Source organism: Saccopteryx leptura, chromosome 12, assembly GCF_036850995.1.
Source record: "Saccopteryx leptura isolate mSacLep1 chromosome 12, mSacLep1_pri_phased_curated, whole genome shotgun sequence".
Classification (NCBI taxonomy): domain Eukaryota; kingdom Metazoa; phylum Chordata; class Mammalia; order Chiroptera; family Emballonuridae; genus Saccopteryx; species Saccopteryx leptura.
Window position 1 is genome coordinate 42,711,945 of NC_089514.1, and position 17,333 is coordinate 42,729,277.

Genomic DNA, 17,333 nt, shown 5'->3' on the forward strand with positions numbered 1-17,333 from the left:
ACCCGCGCGGGCCAGTGTGGCGCGCGAGCCCGGAGCCCCCCACCCGCCCCGCCCCCCGCGCGCTGCCTCGGGCCGTGCAGCGACCCTGGGACGCCCCTCAAGTGGCCGGCGGGCCTGGAGCTGGCGGAGGGGAGCCTAAGGAAGGGACGGGGACACCCTCAGGGATCCTAGAGGCGATCCCGGCCGGGCGCCGGGCGGGATCTGGGAGCGTTTGGGCTCTGCACAGCAACGTGCTCCGACCTCCACGTCTTTGCAGAGGCGCGTGGAGCAGCGCGGCAGGTGCAGCGCGAGGCCGAGAGGAGCGGGGGGCTGCCCGAGACACTTCCCTCTCACAACCACAGAGCCTCCCGGGCTGGCTCCTCGGCTGCCTCTGGCCGCAGAGGTGGAGGCGGAGAAGTTGGGCAGGAGCTGGCAGATAATAATGTACAAGGCATACTTCAAGGGTGTCTCAGGTCTGCTCAGCTGAGCTGCTCGCCTCTTCATGTTTCCCCCTCTCTGCAGCCAGGTGAGCTGGAGCCAGTGATGCCCTGGCCTATACGCTCCTTCAACCAGGGCACTTTCCCCACAGATCTTGCCAAGGACTGGGGTTCTGGGCATGGAAGTGACTCTGTCACAGAAGTAGTTTGTCTGAAAACATTGGGGAGTTTGGTCAGTGTTACATTTCTTACAGAAATACGCACTGTGCTGGGTGCTAATGATACAATAAGGAAGACAGGTGATTGTTTTTATTTTCCAGGTATTACTCCCACAACCCAAAGCTCCAGTAACCAGAATTGCTTTCAGAGTAATTTCCCCTTAATTATACATACACAACTCCTTGTATTTGCATGTGGCTTTGTTGTTTTATACTTGCACTTTTTTCATTTCCCTAGCTTGATGCTTTCTCTTTCCAGTCTTTCTATTGCTCTGTTAACAGTCCCTGCCTTTCAAACTCCATTTCTTTATATTCATCAGTTACTTGCTTGGTTCCTTATGATTCTGATTAAAAACATACAAACAAACAAGAAAAAACCCACCTATTATCCCCACTCGAAACAGTGGAACCAAAAGACTAGATAACAGCAGCAGAATTTTTAACACTTAATTGCACACTTTATTATAAAGCAAAAACACACATCAACTCCGTGACAGCCTCTTGCCATGATGATGCCCTATCTGCCGACCTTCTTATGGAGGCAGTGAGACCTTCTTATGGAGCAGTGAGATACCAGAAGTATGGAAGTACCAGGAGTGAGTAAGAAAGCTCAGAATGGTTCAATGTTGGGGGGGGGGGTTCTGAAAGAAATTCAGCTACATAAATGACTATTATTCGGGCGAGGGACCTACACTAAGTGATGAAGACTATCCAGACCCCTCATCTGATGACCTGAAGATTTGAGGTTGTATGGGGAGAGGGAGGGAGACAGTAGAAAGAGGCATACGGGACACACAAGATAATGAACGGGCTAAAATTTGGAAAGAATTTAAAATGGTGCGTGTTGGGATCTTACATTCAGTTTTTCCTGTAGGTATGAAATGAAGGCATCACAGTTCAAGGTCCATTAGGCAGGACTTTGGAAATCAAGAGGACAGTAGCATAAGACGTGTAAGTGTTGGTGACTAAGAATTCTTGCAAGTATGGTTATAGAGACTCAGAAGCTCTTTTAAAAATCAAGGCATTTGGGGGAGGTGGGGAGGATGACCTAAATATGAGCTGACTCAATATAACACTAGCAAGTCTCTAAAAACATAATTCGTGATGATGCATCATTAATGCATTGGTGGCAATGCAAGGTCAGAACTTTCGTTAGTTTCATTTGCCTCAACTCCACTGAAGTTGCTAATAAATCTGAAAACCAGAAGAGTTTTAACATGAAAAGAGGAAGAGGACAGGTGAGAGTAATCGGATTTATGGGGCCATCTGGCAGGCCATGTGTCTCAGATGCAGAGACAGCTTTACAGCACAAACTGACAGTAATTTCTAGTGACTCCCCCAAGCCCTCAAATCTCCAAACCTGCTTGTATGAAGTGGTCTTTCTTTAAAATCAATGCTTAAAAGATATCTTAATATGCCCACGGGGTGGTTGAGATGGGAGTTTGCTAAGAAGGGAAAGGCTGAGAATCAGAAAGCCTACTTTAGACCTTAGTGCTTAAATTGACTTTATAGGACAAAGACTGGCCAGTGACTCAGATTCAAATGTTGTGATTCAAAGAGCTCTTCTATTTGAGTCATGCCCGAGGAGAGCCTTATTCTTATTCCAGGTTTGGAATTGCCTCTGGGTTCATGCTCAGAATCACTATGCCAAGGGGTACACTCAAGCTGTCCCCTCTTTTCAAGAGCAACTATCAACAAACCAGTGTGGGGGTATTCCTGATCTAAAGCAATCCCATGGATTTCCCCTTGAGTTGAGGTATCAGTCACAGATAAACTGAACCATGTCAATGGCCTTCTTCCTACCTTTATTCTGCCCTGCACCACAGCAGAGTTCCAGAATGAAGCAAGGTCTCCCAAGACTTGGAGTTAGGAATGAGCTAGAACACCTGTAAGCTTTTTAGTTGTCATCAATGAAAGCAGATTGTCCTACATCTTCCCAAACAAATCCTCTGTTGCACATCTCCAACCTTGTCCTTGGCAACTAAAAAAAGGTAAAACTGTCCCTGCCTTTACTCTAAAGTTTTGTCTGGCACCAGGCAGACTTTAGGAGTTCAGACAGCTAAACATCTGGACAATTAATTCCAATCATCAAATGTGTGACCAGGAAAGCTGTTTTGGGGAGGAGGAAATAATAAAACTAGCCTGATTCATGCTAAGAAGTTACTATTGATAGAAAACTATATTGAAACGACAACATGATTCATATGTGCTAATCAACTAGTAGAAGTTGGTGTCATTGACAGCATCAAATTAGAAACACTGAACACTCAAATCTCATACTTCACTGTTAAAAATTATTTTTTCTCTTACTGCCACAAAGACTCAGTAGTGAGACCCACTCTTTTCCCCGTGACATTTTTTTTAAGTGGGAGGGAGAGAGACAGACAGGAAGGAAGAGAAATGAGAAGAATCAACTCATAATAAATGTTAGGTCTATAAAAGAGAAAAACAGCAGAAAGTTGGACTGTGTGATGCTACGAAAAAGATTCTGGATGAGTGAAATGACCAAATGTTTTGATCCCAAACTAATTCGTGATGGCTTGGGAGAGTGTGAAAGCCATGGAGGGCAAGAGACTTGGGATTCAGGCCCAGCACTATCTCGCCCTAACTGTGAGAGCCTATAGCTCCTGGGGCTCCGTTTTCTCATCTCTACAACTACATGAGAGAGAGGGCACATCAGGCAAAGTCTAAGATCTCTTTCTGCAGTAAAATTGTATTCTCTTCTACAAAGACTATTCCAGAGTGACTTTGCAAAAAATGACAAAACCCAGTACTTGAAAGGGGGGGAAAAAAAAGGCAAAACCTAACAAGAGATATCAGACTCTGGTGATGCAGACATTTATTTAAAATTGAAAATCCCTACTGAAATCCAATTGTTATAATCTTTCAGGCAATGAGTACTTAGTGTTCTCAGGTGAGTCATTGCTATGACCTTGGGAAATGGAGAAAGAGGTAATTTCTATCATCTGTTAGGTGTAACTAATTTCTGGGGCTATCACTAAGGTCAGTATCAGATCCCATTTCAGAATATAAAGATTCTAATAATGAAGCTCTTTTCACTTCCCAGAGTTTCCTTCTGTCCCTCCCCCTGCCTTAGTTTTCTTTTAGGGCTTTTCAGAAACATCTTAATCAGTCACTAGGTTAGCAGTGGCAGTCAGATGGATTGTTTCAGGGCCCCTTGCAAGTCAAGATTAAATACATTACAAGGGTCTGATTTCATTGTATCTTAGTCTATACCACTTTGCAAAGAGATGTAAGTGCCACACGTGAAAAGAAATGGGAAATAGGGATATCAGTCATTCGTTCTTCTTCTTTCTCTTTTTCCTTTATTTTGAATTAGATTCTGTATAAGGGTCTCCCCTTTTATAAATTCTTTTCACTTTTTCCAGACCTAGCTAAGAGCATAAGTTGCTTTCTCATAAGGCTGAACACCTCCACAGCCTGTGCTAGAAGAACTGTCTTTGTTAACCTTGTAAGTCCTTGATGATTTCAGAACAATTCTGTCTGAAGGTAAGTAGTGACTTCTATTGAATAAAATACAATGGAAACATGATCATCACTTGAGTATGATTTTTTAAGTCTATAATGGAGCAATATTATATTAAAGTTTTAACTTCAGTATATAGGTTCTGTTCTCTTTTAATCTATTACTAGATGATCTTTAAAAAAAATTCTATCTACTGTTCATCTGAACCTGCTTCATGAAGTTTCCCACTCAAAATACATCTTTTTTTTTTTATTCATTTTAGAGAGGAGAGAGAGAGAGAGAGAAGGGGGGAGGAGCTGGAAGCATCAACTCCCATATGTGCCTTGACCAGGCAAGCCCAGGGTTTCGAACCGGCGACCTCAGCATTTCCAGGTCGACGCTTTATCCACTGCGCCACCACAGGTCAGGCCTCAAAATACATCTTGATTAAAAAGTAAAGCCTTCATTTGTAACATCTACCCTAGTACCGCCCACTTGGGGCTCATATTTGAAAGCACTGCCTGAGTATCTGCTAAGACATCTTCACCCACAAAGCTTGTTTTTCCTGCAGTCACTTGAGGCTCCCAAACCTCAGGTTCAGCTTTTTTTAGGTTCTCCTCAAGCCACACAGCATATATTTTGAGTCTTATAATCCCCTAGACCTCTCTAAATGTGAAGGAACCCATCTAGATGCTTTATTTTACTGCTATTGTGACCCAAAAATATTAATCTTGATAGTTCAGTGCTTTTGTGAAGAAGCACACTTGTATGCCTATATTAATCAGTGTTTGCTGCAGAAGCAACACAAACTCTCGGTTATGACCACACACATTTACTTCTAACCCACACCACATAGTGGTGCTGGTTGGAGGTCCCACTGCAGATAGTGAACCTGACTGTGGGTCTGCTGGTATTTTCATTCTGAAGTCTAAGTTAAAGGAGCAGCCCCTATCTGGGACATGCTGCTGGCATAGGACAGGAGTATAAGAGGCTGAGGAAAATTATAAAAATTTATCTAAAACATCTTCTCAAATATAGCATGCAGCATGTCATTCCATGGGCCAAAACATATCATGTGAAAAAGCCAAAAGTCAATGTACTAGGATATAAAAGTCCCTTGACAGGAAATAAATGAAAAACCATGACACGCATTTTCTGATAAAACTTTAACACCAATGAACCTTTCAAATGTTTCCTGGAAAGAACATTTGATTTTTGCTTAAAGAAAATTTCACTTTGAATAAATATTTAATCCTATCCACTCTTTTATTGAAGATTCTGCCTCCTCATGGAAAAAAATAATAAACCAAAAAAATGTCCCATGAGAAGCTAAATTCATAATGAATTTCTTTACTTACACTATTCATACATATGTGATTCTGCTTAACAAGATGTGTTTGATCAGAAACAGCATTAGTTTCAAAGTGGAGGAAATTTATGTTACAAGCCTACAGTATTTTCCAAAATTGAGTAAACATCTTAAAAAAAATCCTAGTATACCCCACACTTTCATAAGTAATGACTTATAAAATTGCTATTGTAATATTACCTAAAATGTACAGAGTAAACATTAAAGGCATAAAACTTAATTTTATTTACTTTCAGTCATGACAGCATGAAGTCATTGCATCCTTTCCCTCAAAACAAATATAAAACTGAATGAAATCATCAAAACAGCCATTTTAAGGCCCTGAAGGTTGACCAAAAGCAAACAACCTATTGAGAGGTATTTATTTATGAAGAACTTCTGGGATTTGAATAAGAAAAAAGGAAATCTGCCTGACCTGTGGTGGCACAGTGGATAAAGCATCAACTTGGAATGCTGAGGTCACCAGTTCGAAACCCCAGGCTTGCCTGGTTGAGGCACATATGGGAGTTGATGCTTCCTGCTCCTCCACTTTTCTCTCGCTCTCTTTCTTTCTCTCCTCTCTCTCTCTAAAAATGAGTAAATAAATAAATAAAAAGAAAATGAAAGTCTGTGACTTCTTGCCTGGAGAAGACTCCTGCACACTGATCCCCTGCTCAGTCAGCACGTTGTTTTAGCGAAGCAGGACTAGCTGTGAACAGCACCAGCTTCTGCCAGAAAGGGAAGACTTCGTTCTGAGTGCAGGACAAAAGTCCAGGCCAAACAGCACTGCTGCTGAAATTAGCAAACATGATGGGAAATAAGTGTGGGAACACCGTGACATTCCTAGCCACAGGCCCCACTTGGGCAAGCAATGGAACAGTCAGAAGTTGAATGGAAATGAGAGAGCCATAGAAAAACTAGACAAACCCTCCACACATTCCTGACCAACTGAAGAATGACATGCTCGCTCAGGGGAGACAAAATATTTGGTGGGAAGTAAAACCTGAGGAGGACTTGAGAAATACCCTGGACCCAAAGTCAGAGGAAATAGACTCTACAGGTTTGACGTATTTGAGCACAACCACTGCACAAATCATTGCCTCCATGCTAAGCTATGCAGACGAAACCTTTAGGAAACCAGACTGAAAAATTGATATAAGAACAATAATTTTTTAAAAAAAATTAAGTAGAAATGTCAGCAGCCATACACCATGAGGAAGACAGATTCTATAAATTAAGTCCAAGCAAGTTAGTGGCGGAAAAAAATAGCTCAGGAAAGAAAATTCAGGATCTGGAATAGCTATAATTTAACATCTTAAAATGTTCACTATTGACAAAAAAATCACCAATCTTGGTAGGTCAACAGTGCTCAAGTAGGATAAACACAAAGAGACCCATATCTAGATATAGATAAACTACTAAAACACTGAAAACAGCAAGAAAAAAATTCATAGAACACTGGAATGACAATACAATTTATGGCTAATTTCCCATTAGAAACAATGGAGACCAGTTGCATTGAGATGACATATTTGAAATTCCAAGAAGAAAAATAACTGTAAACCAAGAGTTTTATATTCAGAAAAACTGTCCATCAAAATTATATATCACTCAGCAGTTTTAAAAAAGAAACAAACTATTGATACATGCAATAACCTTGGTGACTCTCCAGTGAATTATGCTGAGTGAGAAAAAGTCAATCCCAGATTATACACTATATGATTCTATTTATACAACATTGTTAAAATAACAAAATGATAGAACTGGAGAATGGAGTAACAGCTGTTAAGGGTTAAGGAGGGAGTGAGTATGGAAGGGAAGTGGGTTTGGCCATAAAAAGGCAACTGTAGGAGAGGAAGGACCCTTTTACTGATGAAAATGACCTGTATCTTGACTGTATCAATGTCAATATCCTAGTTGTGCTATTGTACTATAGATTTGTTTTGTTTTGTTTTGTTATGTTTTGCAAAATGTTACCAATTGAGAGAAATTGGGTAACAGGTACAGAAGAACCTCTCTATATTATTTCTTATAACTGCATTTAAATCTACAATTATGTCAAAATAAAAACTTTAATTTTAAAAATTATATGTAAAAATAAACATATACATATTTTAAACATAAAAAAGTAGTAAATGGGCCAAACACTCCAATGAAAAGATAGTGATTGTCAGACTGGCTAGAAAACAATCCATAAACTGAAACTAGATAAACAAAACTTACTTTATCTATATAACAGAATGTATTCAGCCACAGATATGAAAAAAACTGATATATGCTATAAGATAGATAAATCTCAAAAGCAATATGCTGAATAAAAGAAGTCAGACACAAAAGAGTCCACTTAAAAGAAATTTCCAGCACAGGAGAATATTGAAAGATAGACTAATGATTACCTGGAGCTGAAGATAGAAGCAAGGAATTGACTTCAAATGGGCACAAGAGAAATTTCAGGGAAAATTAAACTGTTCTAAAACTGGTTTATGGTGATTGTTGCACAGCTGTGGAAATTTACTAAAAACTTATTGAACCATACACTGACAATGGTTGCATTTTATGGCATATAAGTTATACTTCAATAAAATTGCTCACAAATTAAATTTAAATTCCTAATACTTACACTTCTTCAAAAACCTGCTCATGCAAGGATCAAACCAAAAGAAATTTACAAGTTTAATATGTCAAACCCTGAAACTAATCAAATTCAAATTAACATTTCCAGAATATATTGCAATAACTGAGAAATTTAAAGATACCACCTAATACAACTATTTTTCTTAAATAGTATTTGTTCACTTATAGTAACCAATTTTACACACGTTGACATACATAGAAACAAGATAAACTAATACAAGTTCTCTCTCACTGCGAATTTGGCCCCGGTTGATACAGTACTTACTGGTTTTGGAGAGGCAGCAACAGTATGGCAATCAGTTCTCCGTGTTTTCCCCTCCAAATTACCGTGTTGCTTTCCTTTGCACAGCTGTACCATAACAGGCTTTGGCTTTACTTGGTGCCTTCATGTCATTCACAAGAATGTAAGCTTAGCAGGCCCAGGAACTTCTTTTGAATTGCTGCTTTGACACCAAAGCACAGAACAATACATGGTATATTGCAAGTATTAAAAGAATGAATGATTAAATTTACACATAAAGACACTTCGATTATGCATTACTACTTCATAATATTACTCTGATGCACTCTATCATTTAGAAATTAACATATTATTCTATGAATTTAATTTTCTTTTTTTTTTCTTTTTTTATTTTATTTTATTTTATTTTTATAATGGGGCGACATCAATAAATCAGTATACATATATTCAAAGATAACAAGTCCAGGTTATCTTGTCTTTCAATTTGTTGCATAAGCATCACCCAAAGTCAGATTATCCTCTGTCACCTTCTATCTAGTTTTCTTTGAGCCCCTCCCCCTCCCCCTTTCCCTTTACCTTTCCCCCCTCCCCCCCGTAACCACCACACTCTTATCAATGTCTCTTAGTTTCACTTTTATGTCCCACCTACGTATGGAATAATGCAGTTCCTGGTTTTTTCTAATTTACTTATTTCACTTCGTATAATGTTATCAAGATCCCACCATTTTGCTGTAAATGATCCGATGTCATCATTTCTTATGGCTGAGTAGTATTCCATAGTGTATATGTGCCACATCTTCTTTATCCAGTCATCTATTGAAGGGCTTTTTCGTTGTTTCCATGTCCTGGCCACTGTGAACAATGCTGCAATGAACATGGGGCTGCATGTGTCTTTACGTATCAATGTTTCTGAGTTTTTGGGGTATATACCCAGTAGAGGGATTGCTGGGTCATAAGGTAGTTCTATTTTCAGTTTTTGAGGAACCACCATACTTTCTTCCATAATGGTTGTACTACTTTACATTCCCACCAACAGTGGATGAGGGTTCCTTTTTCTCCACAGCCTCTCCAACATTTGCTATTACCTGTCTTGCTAATAATAGCTAATCGAACAGGTGTGAGGTGGTATCTCATTGCAGTTTTGATTTGCATTTCTCTAATAACTAAAGAAGAAAAGCATCTTTTCATATATCTGTTGGCCATTTGTACTTCCTCCTGGGAGAAGTGTCTGTTCATGTCCTCTTCCCATTTTTTTATTGGATTGTTTGTTTGTTTGTTGTTGAGTTTTATGAGTTCTTTGTATATTTTGGATATTAGGCCCTTATCTGAGCTGTTGTTTGAAAATATCATTTCCCATTTAGTTGGCTGTCTGTTTATTTTGTTATCAGTTTCTCTTGCTGAGCAAAAACTTCTTAGTCTGATGTAGTCCCATTCATTAATTTTTGCCTTCACTTCTCTTGCCTGTGGAGTCAAATTCATAAAATGCTCTTTAAAACCCAGGTCCATGAGTTGAGTACCTATGTCTTCTTCTATGTACTTAATTGTTTCAGGTCTTATGTTTAGATCTTTGATCCATTTTGAGTTAATTTTAGTACAGAGGGACAAACTGTAGTCCAGTTTCATTCTTTTGCATGTGACTTTCCAGTTTTCCCAGCACCATTTATTGAAGAGGCTTTCTTTTCTCCATTGTGTGTTCCTGGCCCCTTTATCAAAAATTATTTGACTATATATATGTGGTTTTATTTCTGGGTTTTCTATTCTGTTCCATTGGTCTGAGTGTCTATTTTTCTGCCAATACCATGCTGTTTTGATTGTCGTGGCCCTATAATAGAGTTTGAAGTCAGGTATTGTAATGCCCCCAGCTTCCTTCTTTTTCTTTAGGATTGCTTTGGCTATTCAGGGTTTTTTATAGTTTCATATAAATCTGATGACCTTTTGCTCTATTTCTTTAAAAAATGTCATTGGAAGTTTGATGGGAATTGCATTAAATTTGTATATTGCTTTGGGTAATATAGCCATCTTGATTATATTTATTCTTCCTAGCCAAGAACAAGGTATATTCTTCCGTCTCACTACATCTTTTTCGATTTCCCTTAACAATGGTTTATAGTTTTCATTATATAAGTCCTTTACATTCTTTGTTATGTTTATTCCTAAGTATTTTATTTTTTTTGTTGCAATCGTGAAGGGGATTATTCTTTTGAGTTCGTTCTCAATTGTTTCATTGTTGGCATATAGAAAGGCTATTGACTTCTGTATGTTAATTTTGTATCCTGCGACCTTACTGTATTGGCTTATTGTTTCTAGTAGTCTTTTTGTGGATTCTTTGGGGTTTTCGATGTATAGGATCATATCATCTGCAAAAAGTGATACCTTTACTTCTTCTTTTCCGATATGGATGCCTTTTATTTCTTTGTCTTGTCTGATTGCTCTGGCTAGAACCTCTAGTACCACATTAAATAAGAGTGGAGAGAGTGGACAACCCTGTCTTGTTCCTGATTTAAGGGGGAAAGCCTTCAGTTTAGTGCCATTTAATATGATGTTAGCTGATGGTTTATCATATATGGCCTTTATCATGTTGAGATATTTTCCTTCTATACCCATTTTGTTGAGAGTCTTAAACATAAAATTGTGTTGTATTTTATCGAAAGCCTTTTCTGTGTCTATTGATAAGATCATGTGGTTTTTGTTCTTTGTTTTGTTGATATGGTGTATTACGTTAACTGTTTTACGTATGTTGAACCATCCTTGAGATTCTGGGATGAATCCCACTTGATCATGATGTATTATTTTTTTAATATGTTGTTGTATTTGATTTGCTAGTATTTTGTTTAGTATTTTAGCATCTGTATTCATTAGAGATATTGGTCTGTAGTTTTCTTTTTTTGTGCCATCCTTGCCTGGTTTTGGTATAAGGGTTATGTTGGCCTCATAAAATGTGTTTGGAAGTATTGCTTCTTCTTCAATTTTTTGGAAGACTTTGAGTAGAATAGGAACCAAGTCTTCTTTGAATGTTTGATAAAATTCGCTGGTATAGCCGTCAGGGCCTGGACTTTTATTTTTGGGGAGGTTTTTAATGTTTTTTTCTATTTCTTCTCTACTAATAGGTCTGTTTAGGCTTTCTGCTTCTTCTTGACTCAGTCTAGGAAGGTTGTATTGTTCTAGGAATTTATCCATTTCTTCTACATTGTTGAATTTAGTAGCATATAGTTTTTCATAGTATTCTACAATAATTCTTTGTATTTCTACGGTGTCCATGGTGATTTCTCCTCTTTCATTTTGGATTTTGTTTATATGAGTTCTTTCTCTTTTTTCCTTGGTAAGTCTTGCCAAGGGTTTGTCAATTTTGTTGATCTTTTCAAAGAACCAGCTCTTTGTTCTATTAATTTTTTCTATAGTTTTACTGTTCTCTATTTCATTTATTTCTGCTCTGATTTTTATTATCTCCTTTCTTCGGCTGGTTTTGGGTTGTCTTTGTTCTTCTTTTTCTAGTTCCTTAAGGTGGGAAGTTAAGGGGTTCAATTGGGCTCTTTCTTGTTTGTTCATATATGCCTGAAGTGATATGAACTTTCCTCTTATCCCTGCTTTTGCTGCATCCCATAGATTCTGATATGTCGTATTGTCATTTTCATTAGTCTGTATATATCTTTGATCTCTGCACTTATTTCTTCTTTGACCCATTCATTTTTTAAAAGTCTGTTGTTTAGTTTCCACATTTTTGTGGGTTTTTTTCCCTCTTTTTTGCAGTTGAATTCTAGTTTCAAGGCTTTATGATCAGAAAATATGCTTGGTACAACTTCGATTTTTCTGAATTTGCTGATGTTGTTTTTGTGGCCCAACATATGGTCAATTCTTTTTTTTTTTTTTCTTTTTCATTTTTCTGAAGCTGGAAACGGGGAGAGACAGTCAGACAGACTCCCGCATGCGCCCGACCGGGATCCACCCGGCACGCCCACCATGGGGCGACGCTCTGCCCACCAGGGGGCGATGCTCTGCCCATCCTGGGCGTCGCCATATTGCGACCAGAGCCACTCTAGCGCCTGGGGCAGAGGCCACAGAGCCATCCCCAGCGCCCGGGCCATCTTTGCTCCAATGGAGCCTTGGCTGCGGGAGGGGAAGAGAGAGACAGAGAGGAAAGTGCGGCGGAGGGGTGGAGAAGCAAATGGGCGCTTCTCCTGTGTGCCCTGGCCGGGAATCGAACCCGGGTCCTCCGCACGCTAGGCCGACGCTCTACTGCTGAGCCAACCGGCCAGGGCATATGGTCAATTCTTGAGAATGATCCATGTACACTGGAGAAAAATGTATACTCAGTCACTTTGGGATGAAATGTCCTATAGATGTCTATCATATCCAGGTGCTCTAGGGTTTTGTTTAAGGCCACTATATCTTTGTTGATTCTCTGTTTGGATGACCGATCTAGAGCCATCAGCGGTGTATTGAGGTCTCCAAGTATGATTGTATTTTTGTCAGTTTTTGTTTTAAGGTCAATAAGTAGCTGTCTTGTATATTTTGGTGCTCCTTGGTTTGGTGCATATATATTAAGAATTGTTATATCTTCTTGATTCAGTGTCCCCTTAGCCATTATGAAATGGCCATTTTTGTCTCTGAGTACTTTTGCTGTCTTGTAGTCAGCATTATCAGATATGAGTATTGCTACGCCTGCTTTTTTTTGGATGCTATTTGCTTGGAGTATTGTTTTCCAGCCTTTTACTTTGAATTTGTTTTGATCCTTGTTACTTAGATGAGTTTCCTGTAGGCAGCATACAGTTGGATTTTCTTTTTTAATCCATTCTGTTACTCTGTGTCTTTTTATTGGTGAGTTTAATCTGTTTACATTTAGTGTAATTATTGACACTTGTGAGTTCCCTATTGCCATTTTATAGATTGCTTTCTGTTAGTTTTGTGTCTTGTTTGATCCTTCTCTTTTGTTTTTCTATCTTTTGTTTTTATTTGGTTGTATTCCATACATCTTTCCTCTGTTGCTATCTTTTTTATCTCATGTGCTTCTGTGGTGGGTTTTTCAATGGTGGTTACCTTTAAGTAATGAAAAGGGTTCTTACCCTGTTCATTGTAGCGCACTATTTTGTGAGTACTTTTGCACTCCATCGTCCTTTGCTACTGTTAATCTCCATCTTCTTCCCCCTTTCTTTTTGTTGTTGTTACAGTTTAAATTTGGTTTTATTGTGTTCTTCTTGGAGCTTTTACTTGTGGCTTTGATTTTTTTTGTTCTTTGTATCTGATTGGAGAACCCCCTTTAGTAATTCCTGGAGTGGGGGTTTTCTGATGATAAATTCCCTCATCTTTTCTGTATCTGTGAATGTTTTTATTTCTCCTTCATATTTGAAGGATAGCTTTGATGGGTATAGTATTCATGGCTGAAACTTCCTCTCTTTCAGGACTTTAAATATTGCGGTCCACTCTCTTCTAGCTTGTAGAGTTTCTGCTGAGAAATCTGATGATAATCTAATGGGCCTTCCTTTATATGTTGTAATCTTCTTTTCCCTGGCTGCCTTGAGAATTTTTTCTTTGCCATTGGTTTGTGCCAATATCATTATGATGTGCCTTGGAGTAGGTTTGTTGGGGTTAAGAAAACTCGGAGTTCTGTTTGCTTCATGAATTTGAGGCTTTAGTTCTTTCCACAGGCTTGGGAAGTTCTCATCTATTATTTGTTTTCATATGTTTTCCATTCCATTTTCTCTCTCTTCTCCCTCTGATATACCTATTATTCTTATGTTATTCTTTCTGATGGAGTCAGATAATTCTTGTAGGGCTATGTCATTTTTTTAAATTTTTGAGTCTCTTTTTTCTTCTCTCTGTTGTGCCTCAAGTTGCTTGTCTTCTATTTCACTAATCCTCTCTTCTATCTGGCCTGTTCTATTAGCTAAGCTTGTTACCTCATTTTTCAGCTTGTGAATTGAGTTTTTCATCTGTTTGATTTGTTTTTATAGTTTCAATTTCCTTGGACATATATTTTTGTGTTCATTGAGTTGTTTTCTGAGCTCCCTAAATTGCCTTTCTGTGTTTTCTTGTATATCTCTGAGTATTTTTAGGATATCTATCTTGAATTCTCTGTCATTTAGCTCCAAGGTTTCCAATATATTAAATTTTTTCTCCATAGATTTTTCCTCATCTATCTGTGTTACCTCTCTTTCTTTTGTATCCATGATATTCAATTTTCTCTTCCTTAATGGCATTTGAGGGTGGTTTTGTTGATAGTGTTAATGAGATTTAATAAAGAATAAAAAGTTAAAAAAATAAAAAATTGAAAAAATTTGATTTTTTAAATTAATAATGAAATAAAGAAAAATAAAATAATAAAAAATTTTTTAAAAAATTTAAAAAAAAAGGAAATTATTCCCCCCCTCCTTTTTTACTCTCTTCTCCTCTCCCCTCTTTCTTGAGAAAATCTTGTGGTGAACTGTGAATTATATTGTATTTAATAGAACAAACAATGCCCGTAATGGAGGGCCTGAATTGGGGAAAAGTAATAAAGGGGCAAAAAAATGAAATAAAATAAAATAAAAATAAAAAAGGGGGGGTATGGACCCACAAAAAAGCAAATAATGAAAAAATTTGGATCAAGAATAAAATGATTTGCGTTTAGGTGTTGGTTGACTAAGAGTTATGATGAGAGGAATAAGAGGGAAACAGGAAAATGGGGGGACAAATTAAAAATTACTATTGTGTTTAGTGGAACAAGAGCTTGATAAAATGGAGAGCCAGGGATGGGAGCACTGCTAGTGAGTTAAAAAGGTGAAGTAAAAACCCCCCAAAATGCCACAAACATAAGTTTGAGTCCCAGATAAGATAATTTGTTTGTTATTGAGGTTTGAATGAGAGGAGACGTAAAGGAGAAAGGAAGAAACTAATATAGAGGGAGAAAAGAAAGAGAGAGAGAGAGAAAAAAGAGGGAACCACTACAAGAAGAAAAAAGAAAAAAGAGGAGACAGAGAGAGAGAGAGTTAAGGGTTTTGGAGTGCAACCCTCATAGAGAGAAAGGAAGAGGAAAGAAAAGGTAATGGGAGATGTAACACTTATGGGTAGTGTAGTTCAAGGAGAGGAGAGAGTAAGACTGGTAGAGAGTTAAACGACCAAATTGGAGGAGGAAAAAAAAAATCAAGGATGAAGATAAGAGAAACAAACGAACAAATATAATTAAATGGAATAGGTTATAAAGTCTGCGGATTATTCTGATTTTGAGAGGTTATCTTCTTGCTTTCTCTTTTCTCTCCCTCTTCCTGGTCGGTGACTCTGTACCCCAAGTTCTGCCCCTTTGGCACGCTCAGGTAGAGGTTTGCAGTTGATAAGTCTCTATGGCGATGTCATGTATTGTGCTTTAATCACGTTGGCAGTTGAGTCTCATTAGCATTTATAGGCTCCGACAGTGAGAGAGTCCATGTTCCTGGAGCCTCTCTCCTAGTCTTTCCTTCCTCAATTAGTAGCCTGATAATCCAGCTATGGGGTTTCTGCTGCCTCTGCCTGGATAGTAAGAGGCTCAAAGAGCTGGCCACTCCCCACTCTATTCCCACTCAGCACAGGGCTCTGGGTAAGGCTCAGTCAATCAGAGCTGCTAGCATAATCAGCCAGGGCTTCCGCCCACTCAAAGACCTCTGGCTCTGCCACTCTCTCCAGTAACACGGGCAGGCATCCACTCCCGGGGCGCTTGGAGGAAACTCTCATTCACTATCTGCGCACGCAGACCAGGATGTCAGACCGGAAGTCTTGCCCTCTCAGTGAAACCCCCCCACCCGCACTGAAAAGTTCCAGCGTTGGAATTGGCTCTCGCTCCGTCCCCGTGTGCGGCTTTTTCAAGGCGCTGGGGTATCCTGAGATTCCGCTTTAGGCCCACACAAAGGCCCCTGACTCTGCCCCTCTGTGGGATAACACGGGCAGGCACTGCCGAGGCACTCAGAGGAATCTCTCACTCACTATCTGCGTGCGCCGATCAGGAGATCGGGTAAAATGGCTGCCCCACTTGTCTTTCTTTGTCTGGGTTTGGCGCGAGTGTTAGCTGTATTGCCCGGGTTGTTACAGGAACAGTTTTTCCTCGGCTTGGATCTCTGTGCCACAGCCTGGTTCAGCCGTTTGTGCCGCAGCCTGGATCTATCCACCCCCTTTGCCTGCCTTAGTTTCTATATTCTCAGTTTCCAGTGAAAGCCGCCCTGTTTAGGTTAGTGAGGAAGGCGGAGCATTTCTTACTCCCTATTTCCTTCGGGGTTTGGTTATATATTTAGCCAATTTTTCGCTCAATCATACCTTTGGGTGTATTGCCAAACATCTGGAGGCTCCAAGGATAGGTTTTTCTGTTTCTGATTGAAGATCTTGTTGAGTTTTGGGGGAGATTTATCGGTATCGCTTCCTACCCCGCCATTACTCTGATGTCATCTGATGAACCCTAATTCAACTGAGAGAAATCTGTCTCATACTGAGCACTTATTATGTGCTTAGCTCTATCACAGGGATCAGGAATGTGTTTTGAATTTAATTTTCAATTGCAAATTACCACTGTCAAAAAGAAGACATATGGGCCCTGGCCGGTTGGCTCAGTGGTAGAGTGTCGGCCTGGTGTGCAAGAGTCCCAGGTTCAATTCCTGGCCAGGGCACACAAGAGAAGCGCCCATCTGCTTCTCCACCCCTCCCCCTCTCCTTCCTCTCTTTCTCTCTCTTCCCCTCCCACAGCCAAGTCTCCATTGGAGCAAAGTTGGCCCGGGCGCTGAGGACACCTCCATGGCCTCTGCCTCAGGTGCTAGAATGGCTCTGGTCACAACAGAGCAACGCCCTAGATGGGCAGAGCATCGCCCCTTGGTGGGCATGCCGGGTGGATCCCTGTCGGGCACATGCAGGAGTCTGTCTGACTGCCTCCCCGTTTCCAACTTCAGAAAAATACAAAAAAAAAAAAAAAAAAAAAGACGTGTGCATAATAGTAGTTGTGAGATGAGTGTTATCATCTTGACACTAGCAGCCGGACATGCTTACCAAATACATATAAAATGACCTTTTGGCGGATTAC

General features: G+C 39.5%; 1 long non-coding RNA gene across 3 annotated transcripts; it reads left to right on the top strand.

Moving 5' to 3' along the window:
* The first annotated feature begins 65 nt into the window (after window positions 1-65).
* LOC136384040 (uncharacterized) lies at window positions 66-6,019 on the top strand. Of its 3 annotated transcripts, XR_010747515.1 has the most exons (5): window positions 66-505; window positions 1,105-1,234; window positions 1,509-1,585; window positions 4,024-4,144; window positions 5,706-6,019. It is a non-coding gene; the product is annotated as an uncharacterized lncRNA (long non-coding RNA). The 3 variants fall into 3 exon arrangements; XR_010747513.1 differs by having other exon boundaries at window positions 66-1,234; XR_010747514.1 differs by having other exon boundaries at window positions 66-1,230.
* The last annotated feature ends 11,314 nt before the right edge of the window (window positions 6,020-17,333 follow it).